We start from the raw sequence: 25,744 nt of genomic DNA on the forward strand, positions 1-25,744 counted from the left end.
GGCAATTCCTACCGCATGGAGCTTTACCCTTACATGCAACTCTTAACCTCTCAGAAAGGTCCTTTGGCTCTTAATTCCTGGGATCATCCAAGAACTTCATCTTCTCTCCATAGGCCCTAGGGAGGCAGGCCTGCAATGGCACTAAAGGGTCACAGCCCAGAGCATCTCCACGTGGGAGAAATGGGGGAAATTAGGAGAAAGTGCTCTCACAGCGTGCGCGCCTGCGGGATCTTTCCTTCTGCCCCGTGTGTCAGAGCCCCTGTCCTTGGGCTGCACTCAGAATGAATTCCACCGGTGGCCCATTCTCAGGGAGAGACGGGGGAAAACTCTCCATCCTTCTCCTGGCTTGTCACTGGAGAGTTGAGATAATAATAGTCTTTTTCTGATCCCCTGAACTTTCCCATCTGCTTCATAAAACAATGGCAATTTTTTCCCCTTGCTCGGTCTTCCTCTCTCTCTCTCTTTTATTTTTATCCTCCTGCACTATAATTTAAAACCGTGGCAGTGCTAGAGCCCTTGAGTTGTTTTTTTTTTTTTTTTCTTTCTTCTCCCCTTGCTCTAAGACATGACTGTTATTTAAAATGGCCTTTTATCTGAGCACCAGGAAGCTGCCTGAACAAGGAAACTGCCCATACTGTTCCCGAAGGAGAGGAGGCCCCGTGGCCCGTGGCCCTGGCCTTGCCCAGCACCTGGTTCCCCGCAACATGGCCATGACCGTGGGAAGTGTCCTTTGTGTGTTTGTCTGGTTTCCTGCCCAGGTCCTAGATATGCCCTGGCCTCTGCAATGCCCATTCTCTCAAGCTGGCGACCCTCAGTGGTCCACCAGGCATCAGGTCCAAACAGAGCAATTTCTCCTGAATTCGGGGCGTTCTGTGCACCCATAGATGCCAGGAAGGCACATTTGTCCGGCGCCAAGCACAGAAACTTTCAGCTGTTGCTATGCAAGCTTTTCCTCCGCTCCTTTGCCAATCACACCCGTCCTATGCGTCTGTGCCTCAGCTGGGTGGGGGTGCACAGGATGGGGGCTGCCCTCCCAGGGGTCACACCATCTACTTTAGGTGTCTGGAAGGAGGGGGCCTGACCCCGGTAGTTCCATACACACGCTGCAGCACCCGGGCTTCTGGTTTGGATCCCTGGCTAGTTATCACTGTGCTGGAAAGTTCTTCACACTCCGCCTGTCTCTGTGTCCGTTCATTTCCATGTACACACCTGTGCCTCCTAAAGGGACGCTGGCCTTGTCTTTTCTCCTTGGAGCTCCCTGTGAACTGGCTTCAGCAAAGCCATCATGTTGTAAATGATCATCATGGAGGAAGATGCCATTGCAATAAAACACAGGAGACAGAACAAGGCTGAGGGCGAGGAGATGTGTGTATGTGCGTGCATGTGAGTGTGGGAGTGTGTGAGTGTGTGCATGTGTGCGCACCTGTGTTGGGAAGGTGCCCCAGCCCTCATGGAGGCAACTATTCTTTGGAGTATGCAGCCATTCTGCCAGCTGGAGAAGGAACTCTGGGGGGAAGACAGGGACCACCTGTCCCCAGCTGCTCTGTGGGAGGCCAGCTGCGGGAAACAGGTGAGGCTTTATCCTGGCTACAGAGGGCTGCTTCCTGGGCCCTGGCACCCAAAGGGACTGGTGGCAGGGGGAAGTTCTTAGAGATCTGGCCTCTGGTTTAAGGTAGTTGGATTCAGTCCTTGGTGTCATTGCTTTAATCTCTCCTTCTCTTCTGAAAATCTCCCTTCTCTTAAACACTGGAAATGACCTTTGAAACTATCTATACTAATAAAAGCCTTGGGGGTGATCAGGCCAGCAGGGGAGGGCAGTTGGGGGCGATCAGGCCAGCAAGGGAGCAGTTAGGCGTCAATCAGGCCAGCAGGGGAGCAGTTAGGGGGTGATCAGGCTGGCAGGCAGAAGTGGTTAGGGGCAATCAGGCAGGCAGGCAAGTGAGTGGTTAGGAGCCAGTGGTCCCGGATGTCTGGCAGTCGGATATCCACCGAGGGGTCCCAGACTGGAGAGGGTGCAGACCGGGCTGAGGGAAACCGCCCCTCCTCCCTGCATGAATTTTGTGCACCGGGCCAGTAGTATAGAAATATTAAGGCAGAGGCTAAAAAGCCAGGAGCCCAAATGACTCATGAATGTAATACCCAACCCTAAAGTGGTGATAGAGGTTAAAGCCCATACACCTGTGCCCTCCATTTATTATTTCTTTAACTTTTCAAAGGGTGATTTTCATCCATATCTCCTCCTTAATCCCTGCCAGTCCAAGGATCTCAGAATATTTTTACATGATCTGTCCTGATTCCCACTTCATTTCCACCACTGGCCTACAATTTAATTAAAGATATATTTTTAAGATATTGTTTTGTGCAATGTTCATCTATCACATATTTATCATACTCTTTGCTCATGCCTCCCTGCACCTCTATCAGGGACTTATTTATTTTTTCTTCTCCTGCTTGAAGTTTCCTCTACAGGGTTTTTTCTAGTGTAGGTCTGCTGGTGGCATATTTTGTTGTTTCTTTGTTTAGTGAAAATGATTTATTTTGCCCTTATTTCTGAAATGTATTATTTTTGAGTATAGAATTTTGAATTGAAAGTTATTTTCTTTCAGTTTGATGATGGTCTTTTGACTTCAGTTGTCCATCCCACTCTTGGCTCCATGGAAGACGCATCCTTCTTTCTCCCTGCCTCTAACAATCCTTGATTCCTTAAGACTTTTTCTGTGTTTGTTTTTAGATTTGTTTGCAATTTCACTATGCTTTGTCTAGGTATAGTGTTGTTTAAAAAAAAACAACGTTTGCTTGGGGTTTGTTTTTCTTGAATTCATGGATTGATGTTTTTATTAATTCTGGAAAATTCTCAGAAATTATGTCTTCAAATATTGTCTCCTGTCCCATACCCTTTTCTCTTCTCCGTTATGGGATTCCTCATTAAATGTCTGTTAGACTTCCTCTTTCTATGTCCTTTATTCATTCTTTTACTTTTTGTCTCATTATTCTACTTATTGGATATTTTTTCTTACTTATCTTACATTTAATTGATTCTCTCTTTAGCTGTATCTCACCTTTTAAACCTTCTCATTGATATTTTTAATCTGATATATATTTTTTCATTTTAAGAAGTTTTCCTCAAATGTGCAATTTAATCTTTATAATTTTTTTCCTATGAAATTATTTTAAAGTTTGTTCTTTATTTCTATATAAAGTAAGCCTGGCTATTTTATAATCTGTGATTCATAGCTCTATTATCTAACTTTTTTGTCTATTTGAATCTGGTCTCACTCTTGGTAGTCTGTTTTCTTGTATGCCTTATTATGTTTTGCTGTATGATGTTTATTTTGTTAAAAAATATTGAGCCTATCTGGTGTTGCTCAGTGGATGAGCATCAACCTATGAATTAGGAGGTTCGATTCCCCATCAGGGCACATGCCTGGGCCATGGGCTCGATCCCAAGTTGAGGGCATGTAGGAGTCGGCCAATCGATGATTCTCTCCCATCATTAATGTTTTTCTCTCTCTCTCCTTTCCTCTCTGAAATAAATAAATTTTTAAAAATTAAATTAGAGACCAAGGATTACAGTACCTTCATTCAGAGATGAGTCGGGATTGTGTCTATAAGATGGTTGGGGTTCAGAACCACCTTAAGTAAAGACTTCTGGTTCCCTAAAGTGCTCTTATAATTCAAGCCATAATGCAATTTCCTGGATGGGATGTTCAGCTTACAGTTCACCCTCATCTTGGGAATGCAGCCTTCTGAGGCCTCAACTTCTTGCTGAGAGGATTCCTATTGGACACCCCACTTTATTATTGTTGGACACCCCTCTTTAAAAGAGGCTTGGACTTTGCTACCTGTTCCCCTGGCCTTTTGAGGTTGTTAAACTAAGGTTGAATTTTGCCTAATTCAGCAAATGCTCTCAGGGCAAGGGCCAGCTCTGTCTTGATTTCTGTCTTTTCTTTAATTTTGAATCTGGTCATTCTATACGGGAAGGGAAGTTTATTGGTGTTTTTAAGACATATAAATTATGTATTACCCAGCTCTTCCGGTTGTTTTCAGGAAAGCTGCCTGAATAGCCTAATCTGTCCTTTCCAGAAATAAGCAGATTGGTATGTTCTTAACCCACATCACTCTTCGTTCCTCATGTGAAAATGTCTATGTGGTGATGAGTGTGTTCATGGGGAAAGACCAAGGCATGAGATTCCACGCCACTGCTCATTGGCTATTGGACTTTATATGAAGTTTAATTTTTCTGGGTCTCAGTGTTCTCGGATGTGGGAAGGGGAGACCAGTGGCCTGCAATCCTACCTCTCAGGACTGTTTCGAAGCTTTAGTAAGATGGGGAATGTTTGGTTTTTATTGATTTGAGGGTGTCTGTGAAAGTGTTTTGGGCCGGGCCAAGTCTACTACACTTTTACTGGGCTTGGAATTGCCTGCTTCTCCAAGAAGGAGAGTCCAATGGCAGAAGTAGACTAGGGATGAGGGGCAGGGCCTCAGGCTGCGACTGGCACTGCCCAAGAGAAGAAAGACCTCAGGCCAGAGGTGACAAGGCACAGTGTCATGAAAGCCCCTAAGCCTGAGGGTTTGCCTCACCTGCTCTCCTGCCAGTGCAGAGACTACAAGGAATCGTGGGAGCCGTGACCTTCTCAATGAAATGCCTTTAAAGGTGAGTTCTTCTTGGCACCTCACCTACCACACAGCCCAGTTTCCCTCCTTTCCCCTGCCCTGTCCTCCCTATTACCCAGGCTGGTCACCCAATGGCAGTTCTGCTTGGCAGACCTTCTTTTCCTCATCTCTGTTGTAACATTAGTTCCCTGTCATGAATGAAACATTGGAAATTTATCTCCCATCAGTGCTGAGGCTCATCTCCCTATCAGCTGCTCCTGCTCCTCGCTTCTCATGTATTTCTGACAGGCATCACGCAATGAATTCCTACTTTGATGAGCTAGATACCGCCCCCCACCCCCCAGGCTAACCATTGAGCTGAGCTTGGGGCTGGCTGCAGGGTCCAGAGATCCTGGATGGCACAGACCATCCACCGCAGAGTTCCTGGAAGGGGTGGGAGTGGGCAGGCAGGAACAGAAGCTGCGTGGCGGTTAGTAAACACGAAAGGAAAGCCCGCAAAGATCAAGGATTTCTGTGAGGAAACTGGGAGGAGGGTGCTGAATGGGAGCACGGAAGGCTCCAGATATGGGTGGGTAGGTGACTGTGAATAAGAAATTTATTGCTGGTTGAAAAAAAGAGAGAGTATTTGCAGCTTTGGGATGCTCTGATAAGGATGGGTGAGAACCCTGGGCTCTTGGGTCTTTTCATGGCTGAGTAAGCAAGGGATGTGTCTGCATGGACCCCACTTTCTGAGATTGTGTTCAGAGTAGCACTGATAGAGCTGAGAGGTGAATAGGTGTTTCTGTGGGGAGGAAAATGCACGTTGGTCAAATAAGTTTAAAAAGCTGTGTGCGCTCTTCCCCTTTGGAGATGCATTTTATGGAAAAACCTATCAAAGATTCTGAAGAGCCCTACACTTCATCTCTGTTTTCCCAAGGTTTCCCCAAACTTGTGCAATAAAGAAGTCTTTTATTTTCCTGAATACTTGCAGTGTCTTGCAGGACCCTTAGATTTAGGGGAAATATTAATTCTATAGCAGTAGCCATAGCTCTGTTTTACCTCTGCTATTCAGAGATGAGCTGTCAAACATGTTTTCAGCATGGGACCTGTAAGCCTCACTCTCTTCCTGGCCCGTGTCCTCACATGTTTCCAGCTGTGTCCTCACATGTTTCCAGCTGTGTCCTCACATGTTTCCAGAAATGTGCCTCTGAGCCTCACTCTCTTCATGGAACACATCCGTGTCCTGGGAGCTTATTGCCTGTGGATGAAGATATTCCCACTGACTGAGGGTCGGTTCTGTGTCCCGTGTGTCCTGCTCATGCCTTCTTCCAATCCCCACAATGATTTTACAGGGTAGACAGCATTATCCTCATTTCCTGGTTGAGAAAAGAGTTGGGCTTGTTAAGGAATTTGCCCAAGGCCAGTGGGGATTTGACCTAAGGTCTATGAATCTGCTGCAAGTTTTTCCTACTACACTACATCGATTATGAAAATGGGCACATTTATCAAGCAAAACAATTTAAAAAGTGAGCACATTTACCAACCTTATACATAGGCACCATTTAATATTAGGTCCAGAAAAAAAAGAAAACCACCCTGAAATTGATCTAGTCCTGTTTTTCTTTTCCATTTGCAAACCAGGAAGCTGAGATGTGGAGGAGGTGAAGTGACCTGCCTGAGGTCACATGGCCAGCTGGCTTCAGAGTCCATATGATCCCCACCAACCGCCCTGGCCCTGGTCCAGAGCTCTTACCAAGGGCAACTCTACTCCCTCCTCTTACTGGGATGTGCAGACCCTTTTTGTCACACTTACTAACCAACGTGTCCAACTTGCATCATCTGTGCCTGCCGAGGGCCTAGCCTGGGGCCTGGCGCAGAGAGTAGGAGCTGATGTAGTTATTGTCCAGGATTCTCCTCAAGTGCAGAATCTGGAAAAAAAATAGTCTTTGCAGGTTTGGCTTTGAACTCAAGCCAAGGAGGGGCTGGAACACAGCTCTGGTGCTCTATGCCCGAAGCCTCGCTCTCCCATGTGTCCCTTGCTTCCCTGTCTCTCCACCTCCAGTCCACCCACAATGAGACTTCTAGACATGAGCTGCTGAATCGAGCTGACAGGGGCTTTGTTAGCTCTCAGACAGTGTCCGGCTCAGTTCCCGAGTGCAGACTGATGCTATCATGTTATCATCTGCGTGCCTTCCCACAGAAGCTCCTGTCCCCCTTGATTTCTCAATTCCCCAGTCCCTTCTCATCCCGAACTTGCCTTGCTCGTTATTCCTATGATTTTTGTCCTCCTCTTACTTTTGTCTAGAACTGTCCTGTTTTCTCCTCACTTTATTCACGTTGCACAGAATGCCGATCTCATTTCCTCACCTCTCTGCCGCATGCCCTGTAGATACACTGGTGCTCTCCCTCCTAAGCACATCAGATGCCCAATAGGGCTTCTTCATCCTCCTGCTCATGTCTACTGTCTTCTTCTCCCTCCTGATCTTATGTCTACTGTCCTCCACTCCTTTGGCCATGCTTTCCTCATTCCCCTTCATTTTCTTTTATCTCTCCATATTGCTCCTCTGCCACCTTGATTTTCTTTTTTTCAAAAACACATTTCTTATTCCAACCCGCTGCCCTTTCCTTTGACATACCTTAGGCAGCCCTTCTATAGCTCCTAACTGTGGTCATTATTTTCCTTGGTATTGGAAGACACAGTGGCATATTCCATGGAGAGGCCAGTGTCGGTGGGGCAGAGGAAGCCAGGAATGCTGTGCCCCCCGAGTTTGGAGAGGGCCCAGTTGGCTCCGCATCTCTGGCTCCTGCCTGCCCTCTGTAGCCCCGGGCTTCCCAGCCTGGGCGCAGTTGACATTTCGGGCTGGCTAATCCTATGTGGGGGGCTGTTTGGTGTATGGTATTTACAGTGTCTCTGACTTCTGTTTACCAGATGCCAGTAGCACCCACCTCCCAGCTGTGACCACCAAAAATGTCTGGATACATTGACAAGTGTCCCCTGGGGGCAGGACTGTGAACCGCTGCCCAGCGCAGTCTGCAGCCTCGCTTATGAAACCCCACGCTGAGGCGAGGACACAAAAGAAGCAGATGTTGTCAGGATGCATTTGAGCTTTGCCTTTTTTACTGTTGTTTTTCGGATCCCTTTGGCTCTGCTCTGACCTTTTCTCCTCCCTTCTTTTATCTTTTTATCCTTGTTCGCTTTAGCCTCCTTTCCCTATAATCCACAGTTCTTTCTCACATGACGGCATGACATTCTTGAGACCCACGCTGCTAAAAACGGCCCAGGTTAAACCCTGTCAATGACTCTTCATCAGGGGCTCTGCCGTGCTCCATCTGTAGCCTCAGAAGGTCAAGGTGTCACTCGGTTGCTCCAGGGAACTCAGCTTCTTGGCTCCCCAGTGGCCAATGCCTCTTTGATTAGCTGTAAAACAAAATCCGGAACAATGCCAAGAGGCAGGTCTCAATTCTCCTTTAAGAGTGAAGCTCACACCCAGTCAGGGAGGGGTGAGAAGGGGGTGGTAAGTTACACAGCTGTGGAGTCTGCAGCAGGTAAGCAAGCCCATGGACTCAGTTCCAACTCGGCTTCTCACCTGCTGTCCCCTGACAACCAGGTCGGACTTCCGCTGGGAGACAGCTCAGTGCTATTTGCCGCATTCTCTGTCTGTTGAGTCTTCTCAGTTGGGTGCTCACCTCTGTTCCAAGGAGCCTCCCACTTAACTATCCCAATGCCCTTTTGTTCCTTTCGTTTGTGGCTCACATTCTCAACCAACAGCCTGGTCTCTGGTTCTATGTCTTCACCCTGCTTCTCTAGAAAGTGGATCTCACTCGCAAATCTGCTTAAAAATTAAAACCAAAGAATAAGAGGAACCAGACATGCACAATGATACATAAAACACTCCCCTTCTTTTCCTCTCTCTCCATGTACTGTGTGCACACTCATAGTCCCTCCTGAAAGGCACATGTGGACCACAAAGTCAAGGCCATGTCCACGGTGGGTCCCAGGGATCATCTCCTCTGATGTCCTCCTGCACACACACTGGCCTTCCAACACAGATGTCACCTTGCTTCTCAAACGTCCTTTTCCAAATCACAGTGTGGTCCTCCCAGGTGTGTCCATTTATTTGGGGAGCTAGCAGGACGGACCCCACAGTAGTTATTACCACAGCAGCAGGAATAGCTAGGGGTGATCATGAGTGTTTCCTCTCTTCTGCTAGTGATCACTGAGGCAGCGGGAGAGAGCAGGCCAGGATCACGAACATCATCAGTGGCCTCTGTAACACGTGTATTTCCGTATCTGCCTGAGCCACTTCATTGCCTTCTACCTTTGAGTCACAAAACTCTGCCCACTTTCTGACTCTCTTTGCCTTTCTGCCCATTCATGGCTCACCAGGTCATTTTTACACCAGATCATTCCTAAATAGGGGTGACTCTCACCGGGTTGTTTTTCTTCCTGGGCCTGTGTGGACAGGCATAGCTGTCTTCAGGTGTGTGTGTGTGTGTGTGTGTGTGTGTGTGTGTGTGTGTAGTGTGTGTGTGTGAAAATGCTATAAATGGGTCACGGTCTACAGTGACTACAGCAGAGTCCAGACGGGCCCATCCAGCATAGACTCCAAGCCCCACAGCTCAGCCGTGACCCCTGCTGACTCCAGCCAGTGGAAATGGGCATGCCTCCTCTGGACCCACGCGGTTGCCGGGGTCCCCAGCTTCCATCACCCGGATGTGTGTGTTTGTCTGGCTGACTTTCTGCAGGAGCATCTGTCACTTTCCACTATTTCCTTGATCATTGCAGCAAAGTATTTAAACACTACCCACCGAACCCCATCTGTCACCGCGCCGTCGCTGTCAGGGCCCGGCCTCCCCAGGTCTGTGAAGAAACTCGCCCGCCAAGGCTCGGTGCCAAACAACAGGGCAAATTAAATCAAAGCGCGCTCCGGCACCCAGGGGGAAAATGCACATCAGCTTTGACTTATTGCACGGAGCACGCTTACAAGAGAGAAAGCAGCGCTTTTGTCACTGCGAGGGGCCATGAAAAATGAATTAGGGCCTCTGCTGAGAGAGGGCACGGAGGAGAATCTTTCATTCCGAGACGCTGTCCTCTCTCACCTTGCGAGAAGGAAATAATAAAAGAAGAACTTGTGGTGGCTCTCAGTCTCTCCAGGCTTTGCATCCTCAAGCACTCCCGGGTGTAGACAGGAAGTGAGGAGGTGGGGAGAAAGGACTTTGCAAGGACTGATAATAACCTGAGATGCAGCCACTCCCGGGGGCAGGAAGTAGAGTGGTGGCAGCTGAGAGCACGCAGAGCCCTGTGGATGGAAGGGCACCTGGGGCCACAGGGGGGGCCGAGGAGGACACTGGGGCTGGTCCTCATCCCGCCCATCATTTCACACCAGGAACCCCAGAGAAACTGGCCCCAACGCCTCCCACTCTCGCTCTAGGTCCCCTGCTGGGATGACCCTTCTTCACACTTGATTTCTTGTCATCCTCCCATTCTAATGAGATAGGAATGATTTTTGCCCATTTGGCAGATGAGGGATTTCAAAAAGTTTAAAACAACTGCTTACAACTGCTTGACAGCCATGCATTTGTGTGTGGCAGGGCCACGGTTCAGGTCTGCAACGGTCTGAGGTCAAAGCCCATTGCCACCCTTTAGGAAGGAATCTCTCCTCCATCTCCAGCCCCCCACACGACACAGCTCATTTATTCTCTATGATGAGGGCGGGGCCTTTGATTTCCTAATAGACTGCTCACCTGCCTCACTAATGGAGCTGGCTCGCATTGTGGGTTTAGCCGCAGAGTCTTCCCACCAGACACATTTGTACATCATGACAGCGCGGGCCACGTGGACAGCTGCTCGGGAATGTCTAACACAGCCCTTCCCAGGCGGGATCTCGACTGCAGACAGCATGACAGCATCCTCCAGGGGAGGCCGAGCCCACGGACCATCCCTAATTAGATCCCAGGCTGGAAGGCTCAGCCTCATGCGCTGGGAGTTGGAAATGAGCAGTGGGTGTGAGTCAGGCTGGCAGAAAGGACCCGGGGCTGGAGGTCAGATTTTCTCTATTCTGGCCTCATCTCAGCCATTAGACACCTTCTCTCCCTGAGTATCCACCTATGGGTTATTACACTTTGTGACTGCCCTTTCCTCAAATTCCGAATTGGGTTTGGATCAAATAGATTAGGCTTTGGCTTCAATGGCTGGGAAGTCTTTGGATTTTCTTCTGGAGGATTGCTGACACATTTCAAATAGCATGTGTACCCTAAGCAGTCGCTTTGCCTTTTGGATTCTCTCCAATCTGGGGAATACCCAGTTTTGTGCTATGCCCCTGCGCTCTGACTATATATATATATATATATATATATATATATATATTGCTTACCTTTGGCCATCGTTCAAAGATTGTTGACCACAATAAGAAAGCAAACAACTGCAGACCTAGGGCCACAGTGTAAAGAGACCACGTTCTGAAATGAGCCTCTTACCAGACCCTCCATTTCTACTTGGCACCAGCAAACAGGGCCCCCCAGGGGTGAGAGTATTACTTGGCTTTGTCAAAAATTCATGAGCAAGTTATTATAGCGAACAAGTGTTCATGCGTGACAGTGACAGACACCCTTCATGCATCTGACAGTCACACTGAATGTCTGGGTGAATTCTCAGTCAAAACAGTCCAACACAGTAAAAATTCAGCTGTTCTGTTCAGAGACATCGCCTGTGCTTACATACGTTTCCTATTTGGAGACTCCCCAGGATTTAACTGCTAGAAAATTAACCATCTACTTGCTGATTTAATGTAAGCAATGACCATCTCCTAATCCGCCCCCTCTGCCCAGCCTGCTATCCCTTTGAGAATTACTGTTATGTAGGGTGGATATGTAAGAATAGTATATGCATAACTTCTCCAAAATATATGATTTTCTAGGACAGTAATGCCTTTAGAATAGATACCACCTGAAGTGTGAACATGTTTTAATGAAAATAATATTGTAAACGGTTAAATTCCTGCACATACGTACAAGGAAAGGAAAAGAACAGGTACTGGGTGAGGATTCCATGAGGGGCTCTGATAAAAAGAAAAGAACCATAGAGACTGGAGGTTGGACTGTGCTGCCCCTGCTGAGTCAGCCCAGCAATGAACCCTTAGTGGGTCACCAATGAGTTAACTAGGGCAATTTCAGAAGTGTAGAGTAGGATTAGTCAGTGATTTGTCAAGGGAGCAGGGAGGGGAGGGGCACAGGAGATGTATCCCCAGAAGACCTATGGGGTATTATGTATGTGGGGCACTGGGGAGGGAGAGGACCACCATTGGGGGTATTTGGTCACTCCTTGCATAGAACTCACCCTGACACTCAACTCAAACTGACAGCTTGGGTTAAACAGCAGTCTTCCTCGGTAATCAGAGTGTCATCGGTGAAACAAATGTCACCTGAAAGGAATTTTTAAAATCACACAGCCTTCCTTTTTTTTTTTTTTTTTTTTTAAGACAAGAGAACACAAGTTTAGAGTAGTTAAGTAACTTCTCAGACACACAGCTCATTAGTAGCAGAAGCATGGCCAGAATCTGGGAAGTTGGACCTCTATGTGAATGTTCTTTTTGGAGCAGCATGCTGTTTCTTCGTGTTGGGTTTGGAAGTGCCCAGATGAGGCCCAGCTGTGAAGCAAGGCAGGCTGGTGCTGGTGCCGGGTCTTGGGCCTTTTATTGACAGGTTTGGGGCTCCCTGACCCAGCTGCAGCTTGTTTGAGAGATTTTAGCCCAAGCAAGTACAGACCATATGCAACAGCTGCTGCACTCAGCATGGGTGGAGTTATAAATTGGATGAGGCGGGGTCTTAGGGAATCACCAGTGCAGAGCACACAGAAATGGTGCCAGTCAGCCCTGTGACCAGGGAGGTCCCAGCATAGGAGCAATGATCCCTGCGAGCAACTCCATCTCGGAGAAAGCTCCCCTCGTGTTCCTGCTCCGATGCCAGACAATCCAGTTCCCTCCTCATATGTGTCTGTGTTCCCCAGAGCCTCACCCTGGTGCTGGAGTTCAGAGGAAGCAGGATCTTGTAAGTTCAGTTCCTGGTGCCCCAATGTGCACTGGGTTTTACAGCCTATAGTTCTTACTGCCCCTAGGGGCTTCTCTTCCCAGTTCTGGGACCCTGGGCTGGGGGGCTGTTGTGGGGCTGGGACCCCTTGCTCCTCCGGGCGGCCTCCACAGAGACCTTCTCCCTCCCGATTAAAAAAGCGGCCCACATGGGTGCCGGCCCAGCCTGTTTGGCGCCTCCCCACCTCCTACCAGTCTCCGTGTGCTTTCTTCCTTCCTTCTCTAGTTGTAGGACTTCCATTCAGCCAGCTTTCCGGCGGTTCTGGATGATGGCTGTTCTGTATTTTAGTTGTAATTTTGATGTGGCTGTGGGAGGCAGTGGGTATAGGTGTTGACCTACGCAGCTATCTTTAAATCTCTTCTAAATAGTGATTTCTAATGTTTCGCTCTTTCAAAGGCTACTTCCCCAAATAGCCTTGTGCATTCAAAGGTTGTACATATCTGAGTATTTCCATAGGTCTGAGTCCTACAGTGGAATGACTTGGTCATAGGACGTGTTTATTTCAGTATTTTATCTTCCCAACTAGATTGACCTGCCCGCCCCCCCCGACCCCCCCGACAAAGGCTATGGCAATTAGCAATCTCACCTACACCTGGAAGGGCCCACACTCCTTAGCCCTGAGCTCTAACAGGCCTGGAAGGAGTTGTTTTTCTGCCAATGTGGTGGGCAGGAATTTGCACCTCATATTAATGTACATATGGCTGTTAATAGGGAAGTTACTATACATATTTTTATCTTTTCTATGTTTATTGGGTATTTATACTTCTGTGAATTGCTTGTCAGTGTTCTTTATCCATTTTGCTCTTGTGTATCGTGTTTAAAATTGATTTGCGGAGTACCGTGTATGTAATAGATGTTAACCCTTTGCTCTAAATGCTGCAGTTAGCCCGCCTGGTCTGTCTCTGTCGCCTTTTATTTTATTTTGTGGGTCCACTTATCATACCGCAGCTGTAGGTTTGTATGTAATGAAACCGTCCGTCTCTTCCTTTACGGCTTCCTTCATTCTGTGCTTTGCTGGGGCAGGTTGTCACACTGTATTGTGCATTTTTGTAAGCCATCTTAAATCCCTTTAAAAAAAAAATAAAGGCATGACATAAAAAAAAATGAATGAATTAAAATAAGAAGAGTTCCTCCCAGGCACGACACATGGAGACAGAGGTATCTTATATTTACCCAGCACTTTTACTTCCCAAGTGTTTTCAACTTGATTATCTCATTACTCTGGTCGGCAATGCATCCAGTAGGCAGATCTGCCACAGGCTCCCTGGGGCAGCTGCTGCCTGTATTTACCTCCCTTCCTTCGGCCGCCACCTCTCGGGGGGATGTGCAGGCACCTCTGGGTTTATAACTGGGGGCTATAGCCTTGCCCCACAGTCCCAGATGACCCCCCAGAACCCCTGTTGGTCATCAGTAAGCAGATGTGGTTTCGGGGGCCAGAGCCCCCTGTGAGGTGTTTCAGCGGGCCCCATTAATGGATGAGTGGTCGTGGACCCTTCCTGGCATCATTTGCCCTGGTGTATACAATTTCCGACTATTTCATCCCTAAATTCCAGTCAGCATGATATGCCAGGACGTTTACCAATGCTATCCTGAGCAGGCATTTAAGAAGCAGAGAGTGGCCTGGACAGTGTGGCTCAGGGGTTGAGTGTAGACCTATGAACTAGGAGGTCATGGTTCCATTCCAGGTCAGGGCACATGCCCCGGTTGGAGGCTTGATCCCCGGCGGGGGGAGGGTCCCATCCTCCGTTTCAATATCATTTCCCATGAAGGTCACTCTGTCAGGGGCAGCAGAAGCCACAGGTAATGTGGAGAGAGGCCTTTAATCTCTGCCTCCGAGACAGCAGCATGATCTGAGCTTTAAAGATAGCAGCCCCGAAGATGAGAATGATTATGTGATTTGAGCGAGATTTTTCTAGCTATTTGGACATGGTGGTGGAGAGAGAATCCAGGTGCCTTAGCCTGCCTGAGGGAAGGCTTGGGAATTTCTGATTTTCGTTGATAATAGAGATCTAATATCTCGGGACAGTTTGGGGTCAGAGGTACAGAGAGGAGGGGTGTTGGTGTGTGTGTCCATGGATGATGACCCCCTGTCTTGGAATGTCATGGTTGAATGACCCAAAGGAATCCATGAATGGATTTCGACTGTGCATGTTTTCTTTGAAACAAGTGAGCATGTCAGGACAAACATCGGGGGCTGTCTCCTCTCCTTAAAGGAAGGTTGGCATGTCAAACTGTGATGAAAACACCCCCTTCCCCCCATGCTCAGGTAACATTAGAGGAAGGATGGGGCACTCGCCATTGGTTATACCTTTTATGTGCTCACACTCTGTAATAAGGACAAGCAGGTAGGAGACACTGTGTTCCTTTTCCCTGGAGTAGCTGGATCAAAATAGTTCTTCTTGTAAAAGCTCATTTCGTCTCAGAGCAAAGATTCAGCAGATGAAAGACTAGAAGGACAGTCCGGAAGTGCAAACCAGTTAACTTGAAAAACACAGTGTACTATGTTATAGATGGTTACTTAGACGCTGCTGCTGAAATAGTGTAAAGATCATTGGAAGACGCATTATCATCTAGATACATACATTTCTCACCCTTTGGTGACACTGCTCTCCTTAAATCACTAGAATTTACATAATCTCCCTCTCTTAAACTTTCTTTACTCATATTTAATGGGTTTCAAATACACACCTAAGCCCTCATCTTCAGCATTTTTCTTGGAGCAATCTTTCATCCGAACTTTGCCCAGATGCCTGTTTGTTTTTTTGTTTTGTTTTGTTTTGTTTCCTTTACTTAAAAACTCATGGAATATTTTCTTCATGATTTTGCCACATTAGACCAAGCAGCATTCCAGTGAGTCCTAGAGGCCATGCTATTCCAGGAAGCTCATCTTATTAAATAATTCATGATCAAACCTATATTCCAACCCAGCCAGGTGTGGCTCAGAGGTTGAGGGGCGGTCGACCCAGGAACCAAGAGGTCACTGGTTCAATTCCTCATCAGGGCACATGCCCAGGTTTCTGGGTTGCTAGCTCCATTCCCAGTAGGGGGCATGCAGGAGGATGATTCTTTCTCCTCATTGATATTTCTCTCTCTCTCTCTCTCCCTTCTTCTCTGAAATCAATTTTTAAAAGCAAAGCAGCAAACAGGAGTGCATGTGGTGGAAGGTAGGGGGAACAGGCTAGAGGGGTGCTATAGGCATTTCTATTCTCCCTCCTCACCCAAATGTAGTCCTTCTTAGCCAGTATGTTCTCAGTGTAGACATATGCAAACATGTACATACTCAACACTAAACTATGCAGTTTCTAACCAGTGTTCTGCATTTTCGGTTAGTTTATGGTTTTCCAAAAAAAAAAAAATTCATGGTTAGTTTATAATTTCCAAAAAAAATCCTCATGGAAAACCATACCAATAACACCACACCCATAAGGTCCATGTGTGTGTTCCCTTCACTGTTCAGGAAGGAAACTAATATGAAGGAAGCTAGTCACATACATGGCCAAGAATACTCTGTCCCTCTGTCTCCATTGGGCATAAGGGTCTTAAAAGTCAGAAACTGGGACTTTGAGTGTTAGCACATGTGCTCACACCTGCGCTTGCACCCAATCATGAATCGAATGCATATTTATTGAGTGCTTGATTGTGCAAAGGTCAGTGCCAGTGTGGAGAGGGAGACACAGACAGAAAGATCTAGATCAGGCCTTTCAGCGAGGTCTGCATGGCAGTTGAACCTCGTTCCAACAAGGTGTCTTCTAAGGTAAACTTTTAGAATCCTTTATTTTTCTTAATAATTCCAAGTCTAAACAAAAATAAAATGGGAACTTGTACTGAGTATCCCTCTGTGCCGGGCAATGTGTTAGATAAACGTGTATTATGATTGTATTTGAATCTCCGTCACACACATGCAAAGTAGACAATATCGTTATTTTTCAAATGAGGAATTCAGCCTCCATGAGTAGTTTAATGAACATTCAGTAGCACTCATAGCGTAACAATGGACACCTCCTGAGTCGTGTTATTTTTGTGTTATAAGGTTGGCAGAGGGTCTTGTTTGGTGACAGAAGAGGCTGCCCTTGTTTAGGGTTGGCTGATGGTTGTGATTGCTGATTCCAGTGTGCGTGTGCTTGTGTTGGAGAGATGAATGTAGACGAAACAAGCATTGTTTTTAAAGGTATATTGAGCTACTGCTAGCTTGGTAGTTCACACACACACACAAAAGTCCAGTGTGCTGAGAGGATCATGGCATTTATAATGACATGTCTAATAGAAAATGAATAATGGGAAACTGACCAGGGGTCTGATGAAGGTCAGAGAAGCCAGCTCCATCCCTGAGTGACCGGAAGTGACCATCCATGTGTAGTTAGTCGTGATGGCCCCGCCTCTGACATAATGGAAGGAGTATCAGAATCGTATTCCTCCCGAAGCCTTTACCCCCTGCATTCCAGAGCACAATCGGTGCGAATTGGGGGGGGGGGGGGGTGAGGTAGTAGTGAATCTCAAGGCAGACTCCATGAGTCCAGTTTAATTGAATGTAAGAGTGGCTGCCCTGTGAGGCAAAGGGAGAACACTCAGGAGAGAAGACACGATATTATTCTTAATACGTGAAGCTGAGGACATACGATAGAAAAAAATAAAATAAAATAAGGGGGAAAAAACTACTATGCCCTATGCTTGAGAATGTGTCTCTCACTTAGACCCGGGGTGGGGAACGTCTGGCCTGCAGGCCGTTTAAGGGCCTCAACATCATTGGGTTTCTGGCCCTGCCAAGGCATGAGGCGTGAGTTCATTAAATGTCTGACCAAATGTAGCAGGCTAATTTTAAGTTGATAATTTTGTATGGTCCACAAATGATGTTATAAATAGCCAAATGGTCTATGGCAGAAAAAAGGTTCCCCACCCCTGGCTTCAACTAAGGTTCCATTGCAGATGAGAAATCCCAAGAGAAAGAAAGGGTGATGCTAGTGATTTGTTCTCTAACATTAGTGTCTGAAGGTAATTGCATCTTCCCTTTGTATTTCAATGGCAACACAAAGAGAGGACTCTCCCCACAGGCTGGCCTGCTCCCTCGTGTGGGGAACCATTGCTCCATCTCGCCCTACTAAGAACCTAAAATATTCCAGTGGAGTGTGGTACTTCTCTGTGCAGACGTGATTCATAAAATGCTTAGCAACAACCATCTCATCTCATATGGCAGATGGTTATACAGTATTTTACAGGCCAGGGTTTATTCTGAGATTGCACACCTCAGAAGTGATACAGACAGAACAGGAACCAGGATCCCTGACTTCAGGGATAGTGTTTCTGAGCCACAACACACTGTACTGAGCTGACCAGGTCACTGCGGCCTGGCAGGGAGGGGGTGAAGGCATAGTCAGTGTGCCATGCTCTGGGCTCCCGGCAACCAACAGCTCAGTAATGCCCCTGAAATCTCATCAGTCAGGAACAAAGCCCGCAAACATGTCTGAGGGATAGGTGACTGACTTCACCAGGGGTTTGTTTTTGTGAAGTCAACTTTACTGAGTTATAATTTACATACAATGAAATGCACACATTTTAAGGTTGATGGCTTTTGACAAATTGCATCATCATGTAACCACCGTTTCAATCAAGATAAAAACAAAACAAAACACCACAAACCTTCTCCATCTACTAAGAAGGTTCCTTCAAGACCCTGTATAGTCAGTTTCTCTTCTCAGCACCCAGCCCAGGCTACCGCTGTAATGTTTCCTATAACTATGGAGCGATGTTCATACATATGAAATCAAACAGTATGGCTCTTCTGATTGAGGCGTCTTTCACTCTGCATAAAGTCTTTAAGATTCATCCATGTGGCTGCATGTAGTATTACTTGCATTATTATACCAGAATATTTTATTCATTTATTTATTCAAGGACACTTAGGTTGTTTCTAGCTTCAGGCTATTATGACTACAACTGTTATGAAAACTTCATATATATCTTTTTTGTTTGTTTGTTAATCCTCAGAAGATATTTCTTCCCATTGATTTTTAGAGAGTGGAAGGGAAGGAGGGAGGGAAGGAGGGATGAAGGAAAAAGAGAGAGAGAGAGAGAGAGACAGAGAGACAGAGAGACAGAGACAGATATAAATTGGCTGCCTCCTGTATGTGCCCCAACTGGGGAACTGGGGCCAGGAATTGAATCTGCAACCTAGGTATGTGCCCTTGACCAAGAATTGAGCCAGTGACCCTCTGAGCAACACTGGCCAGAGCTGTTTGCACATCTTTTAATGGCTATATTTTTATTTCCATTGGATAAATACCAAGGATCATAGTGGTCACATCACATGTTAAGTGTATGTTAAGCTTTACAACATATATCAAGACAGTGTTCAAAAGTAGTTGAATCAGTTTCACATAAAAAATACTTGAACCTTTCATTAGCTCTACATCCTAGCTATTTGCAAGTATGTCATCTTTTCACTGTTACGATTAAATAATTCACCCATTTAAATGTATGCAATTCACTCTATATATTCACAAAGCTGCACAAGTATAAATTTTCTTATTTTTTTTCATCACCATCCAAAAGAAACATGTATTCTTCAGAAGTCCGTCACTCCACATCCCATCCTTCCCTTTACCGGCCCTCAGCCCTAGGCAAATGCTACTCTGTTTTCTGTCCTTACAGAATTGCCTGTGTGGTACATTGTAGGTAAATGGCATCATATAATATGTGATCTTTTGTCATGGTCTTCATTGAATTAGCATGATGTTCTCAAGGTTCGTTCATGTTGAAGCATGTACCAGTACTTCACTCCTCTTTATGAGCACTAACATTGCATTAGGTGCTATACCACAATTTACTTACCCACTCACCCGTTTCTGAGCATTTGGATTGTTTCCACTTTCTAGCTGTTGTGAGCAATACTGCAATGGCGACCCATGTGCAAGGTTTTGTATGGATGGATTCATTATCTCAGGAATCTACTTGGGAACAGGATTGCTGGCTCATATGGTGGCCCTAGGTTTCACCCTTGGAGACAACAATTTTCCAAAGTTGCTGCACCATTTGACATGCTCACCACAGTGTATGAGGCTTCTGTTTTTTTGATGAGCACACCAACACTTACTATGATTTATCTTTTTTTTATTATTATTATAGCCATCCTAGTGGGTGTGAAGTGTGATCTCCTTGTGGTTATGATTTACATTTTTCTCATGGCTAATGAGGTGAATATCTTTCGATGTGCTTCTTGGCCTTTTGAATAGCTTCTTTGGATAAATGTCTATTTAGAATCTTTGCCCATTTTATAACGCATTGATTTTTTTTAGTGAGTTGTAAAGAGTCCATATTTTTATATATGAATACCTTATCAGATTTGTTATTTGCAAGTACTTGCTCCCATTATGTGGGTTCTGTTTTCACTTAAAAAAAAAAATCCTCACCCAAGGAGTGAGGATATTTTTTCCAGTGATTTTTAGAACGTGGAAAGGAGATCGGGGAGTGAGGGAGGCCGGGGAGGGAGGGATGGAGGAAGGGAGGGGCATTTATTTGAGAGAGACATATCGATTGGTTGATGGGTTGCCTCCTGCTTGCACACCAACCAGGGCAGTGGATCAAACCTGCAGCCAAGGTATATGCCCTTGACCAGGAATCCAACCTTCGACCCTTCAGTCCAAGGGCCGATGCTCCAACCACTGAGCAAACCCGCCAACGCTATTTTCACTTTTTTCATGGTGTTCTTTGATGCTAATAATTTAAAGCTTTAAATTTTGATAAAGTGAAATTTATGTATTCTTTTGTTTTGTTGCTTGTGCTTTTTGTGTCATATCTAAGAAAGCACTGCCTAATCCAAGATCATGAAGATTAACCCCTGTGTTTTGTTCTAAGAGTTTTAGTTCTTAAATTACCCATTTTGAGTTCATTTTTGTATATGCTATATCCTAGGCTCCACCTTTATCCTTTCGTATGTGGCTATACAGTTGCCCTCCCCCCATCATTTGTTTAATAAATTATCATTTCCCCTATGAATTATTTGACATCTTTGCTGAAAATAAACTAACCATAAATGTGAGGCTTTGCTTCTGGGCTCTCAATTCTATTCTATTGATCTGTATGTATGTGTATGTATATGTGTGTGTCTGTGTATATATATATATATATATATATATATATATATACACACACACACACACACACACACATACATGTGTGTATATGTGTGTATGTGTGTGTGTGTGTGTGTAATATGCAAATCGACTGGATGGCAGAACGACCATCAGAGGGCAGACGCTCAACTCAGCAGCTTCCCGCAGCCCCCAATCACCTGATCGGGGCCTGCTGGGCAACCTTTGGTTTCCTTCCCTTGGCCGGCAGGCTCTGATTGCCCAATGGGGAACAGGGAACATGGGGTGGGTGGTGGCAGACGCAGGCGTTGCCAGACCAAGGAGGGTGCGAGTGAGCAGGGGCCCCAATCGCCCCACTGGCCGCCCCAAATACAGAGGGCGACTGGCGGTGGCTGGGGGAGGGGGGGCAGGGCTAGTTGCCAGCTTCTGGGGAAGATTGGCCCTGATTGCAGGCCAGGCTTAGGGACCCTACCTATGCACGAATTTCATGCACCGGGCCTCTAGTACATCTATATGTCAGTACCACACTGCCTTGATTACTGTGGCTTTGTTATTTATCAGATTTATTAGATTTATTATTTGCAAGTACTTTCAAATTTGTAAATTTGAGTTCTCCAACTTTGTTAATTTTCAAGATCAGTTTGGCTATTTTGTGACCTCTTAAGTATCATATAAAATTTATTATTAGCTTGTCAATTTCAGCAGTAAAATCATTTCAGATTTTAATAGCAATTGCACAGAAACTGTAGGCCAGTTTGGGAATATTGCCATCTTAATAATATTAAGCCTTCCAATTAATGAGCATTGAATGTCTTCCCAATTATCTAGATTTCCTTTAATAACTTTCAACAATCATTTATAGTTTTCAGAGTATGGGTTTTACACTCTTGTTAAATTTATTACTAAATATTTTATTCTTTTTATGCTGTTGTGAATGAAATTGTTTTTGTAATTTCATTTTCAAATTGTTCATTGTCGGTGTAGAGAAACTCATTTTTTAAAATATATGGACCTCATATCCTGTAATATTGCTGAACCCATTTATTAATTCTAATCGTTTTTAGTGAATTCCTTAGGCTTTTTTAAATGTATATAAGATCATGCCTCTGTGAATAGAAGTAGTTTTACTTCTTCCTTTCCAAACTTAATGCCTTTTATTTCATTTTTTTTAAATGAATAGCCCTGGCCAGAACCTACAGTACAATGTGGAATAGAACTGTGTGATAGTAAGCATTCATTCCTTGCTCCTGATTTTAGGGGGAAAGCATTATCTTTCACCATTAAGTTTGATGCTAACAATGGGTTTTTTTGTAGATTTACTTTATCAAGTTGAGGAAGTTTTCTTCTAGCCCTAGTTGTTGAGTATATTTATCAGGAAGGAGTGTTGAATTTTGTCAAATTCTATTTCTGATTTACTAAGATGATCTTTTTTGTACTCTATTTTGTTGATATGGCATATTAAATTAATTGATCTTCAGATGATGAATCAATCTTGAATTTCTAGTCTAAACCCCATTTGGTCATGTGTATGATCATTTTTACATGTTCCTGGATTTTGTTTGGTAGTATTTTTGTTGAGGAATTCCACAGCTATTATTATAAGAAATATGGTCTATAGTTCTATTTTCTTGTGATATCTTTTTCTGGTTTTGTATCAGGGTAATATTAGCCTCACACAATGAATTGAGAAGGATTCTACTTTTCTTTTTAAAGAATGTGTAAATAATTACATTAAATTTTCTTTAAATTTTGGTAAAATTCAACAGTGAACCATCTAGGCCTGAGCTTATTTTGTGATAAATTTTGGTTACTAATTTAATCTCTATATTTGTTGTAAGTCTATCTATTTAGATTTCTAAATTCTTCATGAGTCAGTTTTATTACTTTGTATCTTTTTATGCATTTATTCATTTCAATTAAGTTATCCTAGTGTATTGTCATATAAATATCCATAGTATTCCTTTATATATTTTTTCAAAGGTTGGCAGTGATGTTTCCTATTATATTCCTGGTTTGGATAATTGGAATCCTTTCTCTTTATTTTATTGGTCACTTTTTTCTAATTTTCTGGTTTTCTTATATGTTTTCTAGTCTCTATTTCATTAATGTTTGCTATATAGTCTATTATTTTCTTCTGCTTGCTTTAGGTTTAGTTTACTCTTTTTCTAGTGTCTTAAAGTGGAAGTTTAGGTTATTGATTTGAGATCTTTCTTCTTCATTTTAATAGAGACATTTACAGTGTCTCTGTAAGTACAGCTTTAGCTCCAACCCATACGTTTTTTATATCTTTTTCTTCATTTTAATTAATCTCAACGTATTTTCTACCTTTCCTTTGACCCATTTGCTACTTAGGAGTGAGTTGTTTAATGCTCACATACTATGGATATCCCCAATTTCTTCCTGTTACTGAGTTCTGATTTCTATCTCTTGTAGTGAGCGAACATGCGTTGTGTGATTTCAACTCTTTTAAATTCATTGATTTTTGCTTATGGAATAGCATATGGTTCATTTTAGAAAATATTCCAGGGGCCAAGAATGTTTATTGGGTGGACTATTTATTGGATGGAGTAATCTATTCAAGTCTTAAAAATTTTTGCTACTCATGTGAGCATTAAGGGTTATTTCATTGTGATTTTAATTTATATTTTTCTGCTGAACAATAATGTCAGATATCTTCTCATGTTTTAGGAGCCATATATATAGTTTTTTAATAATTTTTTTCAAGTTTTTGCCAATTCATAAGTAAAATATATGTTATTATTGAGTTATAGGGATAGTACATATTTGGGATACACATCCCTTGCCCAATTTATGCTTTGCAAAAAGCAATCTTTCTTATTCCTTGGCTTACTTTTTCATTTTCCTAAAATACCTTTGGAAGAACTAAATATTTTACTTTTGATGAAACCTCCATTATCAAATTTTTCACATATACATAGCTTCTATGACAAGTCTAAGGATATTTGTGCTACATCAAGGTCATGAAGATGTCCTTCTGTGTCTTCAAGTTATTTTATAATTTAGCTTTTGTGTTTAGAAGTATAATCCATTTGAGTTAATTTTGTATATGATGTAAAGGGGCGAGGGGGTTAAGACTCTTCTTCACTTTTCTGGTATTCCAGAAGATTTGTTGAAGAGACTCTCCTGTTACCTACTGAATTACATTGATGACTTTGTCAAAAATCAGCTGAACATATATGTGTGGTTATTTGGGGATTGACTAACCTCATCCATCAATGTGTATGTCCATCTTTATGCTTACACCACAATGACTTGATTATTATAGCCTTATATTAAGCGTTAAATGAGATCCATCATCCAAGTTCTACTTTTTTCATATTTTTGGCTATTCTAGGGACTTTTCTTTTTATATACTTTTTAGAGTTTGTCACTTTATCTGATAAAACTGCCTTTTATTGGAATTTGTTCTGGAAGAGCTAATATAGCAGACCCAAGACAGCTATCTCTGAAAAGAAAGATCTGCTTGCAAGGTGGGCCCTTAGGGAGTATCTGGGAACTTGTCTGGTGCACTGTGGCCAACATTACATAACTCCCTCCCTAATAAAGGAGGCTCATTCTGCCTGGCTCATTCTGTTTGTACAATGTGGTCTGTGCTGCACACTGCTTTCCCTCTGGGAGTCTGGAAATTTGGTACATACCAGGCAGAGGGTGTCTATATGACCAGCTGCAATTAAAACCTTGGGCACGGAGTCTCTAATGGCCTTTTTAGGCAGAAATATCCCACACATGTTGTTGCATTCTCATTGCCGGGGGAGGACTGTGCTCTCTGTGGTCCCTCCTGGGAGGGAGAGAGCATCAGAAACCTCATACAGATTCCTCCAGACTCACCTGGGCCTTTGTGCCTTATAATTCAGCTGTAAATCCCCACTGTGTTTCTGTAAATCTCAGCCATGAGTACAGCTCTATGCTGAGTCCCATGAAGTCGGCTAGTGAATGTCTGAGTGTGTGAGTGGTCATAGGGCCCGACACATTGCTCTATTCCAATGAGGTGTTGCTACTATATAGTAGTGCGATTAATTTCTATGTGTGGACCTTGTATTGTGTGACTTGTTACATTTATTCATTAATTCTAGCAGGTTTCATAGATTTCTCCTCTTTCTACCCAGACAATTACATAACGTGAGAGTAAAGATGATTTTTCTTCTTCTTTTCTAATCTGTAATCCCTTCTACTTTTGTTTATTATCATATTGCCCCGGCTAGGTCTCCTTGTGAATGGAAGTGATGAGTATGCATTCTTGCCTTGTTTCTATCAAACATGGAAGACATTAATTGCCTCATTATTTATTTATTACCTACTTTCTCAACTGACCTATGACTGAATAATTTTATTATTGCTTATTACTTTTCTAAGAGCATATTTGCCCGGAATAGGACATAAAACCATAGCATGTATGGTGTGGGTAGCAAGGATTGAAAGAGAAGATCTTTACTGATGAGGAAAAAAAGAATTGAAAAGTAATATAGTGGTATCTAAAGAACTACTTAACATCTTTCACAGTTTTTCTCTAACTTTCCTTTTCTTTACTTATATATCTCTTAGTCCAATGCCTAACACAGTAGGTTCTCAAAAAATGAAATAAACAGGCATTCAATATATTTGAATCAAAAGTCAGTCACTACAAGGGACTATTATTAATTTTGTCAGATGCCGTAATTGTATTTGTTAATGTAATCAAATGCATTACTTTTTAGGGGTATATTCTGAAGTAGTTACAGGGAAAATGATGTTAATGGAAAATATTCCAGCAAACAATAATAGTAATTTGAAATGAGGTTGTCAGAATATTGGTAACTATAAAAGTGAGGGGCTATGATTATCATACTTAAAAAAATCTTTGGAAATATCAATCCCCACCCTGGCTGGGTGGTTCAGTTGGTTGGAGTGTTGTCCGATACACCTAAAGGTTGTGGGTTTCATCCCTGGTCAGGGCCTCTAGGGATGGCAACTGATTGATGTTT

At 44.0% G+C, this 25,744-nt stretch overlaps 1 protein-coding gene and 1 long non-coding RNA gene across 5 annotated transcripts in view; one reads left to right on the forward strand and one right to left on the reverse strand.

Moving 5' to 3' along the window:
• Positions 1-25,744, forward strand: part of NTM (neurotrimin) — a 390,721-nt gene that overhangs the window by 312,245 nt on the left and 52,732 nt on the right. The gene's annotated exons all lie outside the window — the stretch shown is intronic.
• On the reverse strand, positions 13,659-17,044 carry LOC114231886 (uncharacterized). Its single transcript, XR_003617884.1, has 3 exons — positions 16,966-17,044; positions 14,987-15,125; positions 13,659-13,745 (listed from the first exon to the last, which is right to left on the reverse strand). It is a non-coding gene; the product is annotated as an uncharacterized LOC114231886 (long non-coding RNA).

The sequence above is a fragment of the Eptesicus fuscus genome, chromosome 23 (assembly GCF_027574615.1).
Source record: "Eptesicus fuscus isolate TK198812 chromosome 23, DD_ASM_mEF_20220401, whole genome shotgun sequence".
Lineage (NCBI taxonomy): Eukaryota > Metazoa > Chordata > Mammalia > Chiroptera > Vespertilionidae > Eptesicus > Eptesicus fuscus.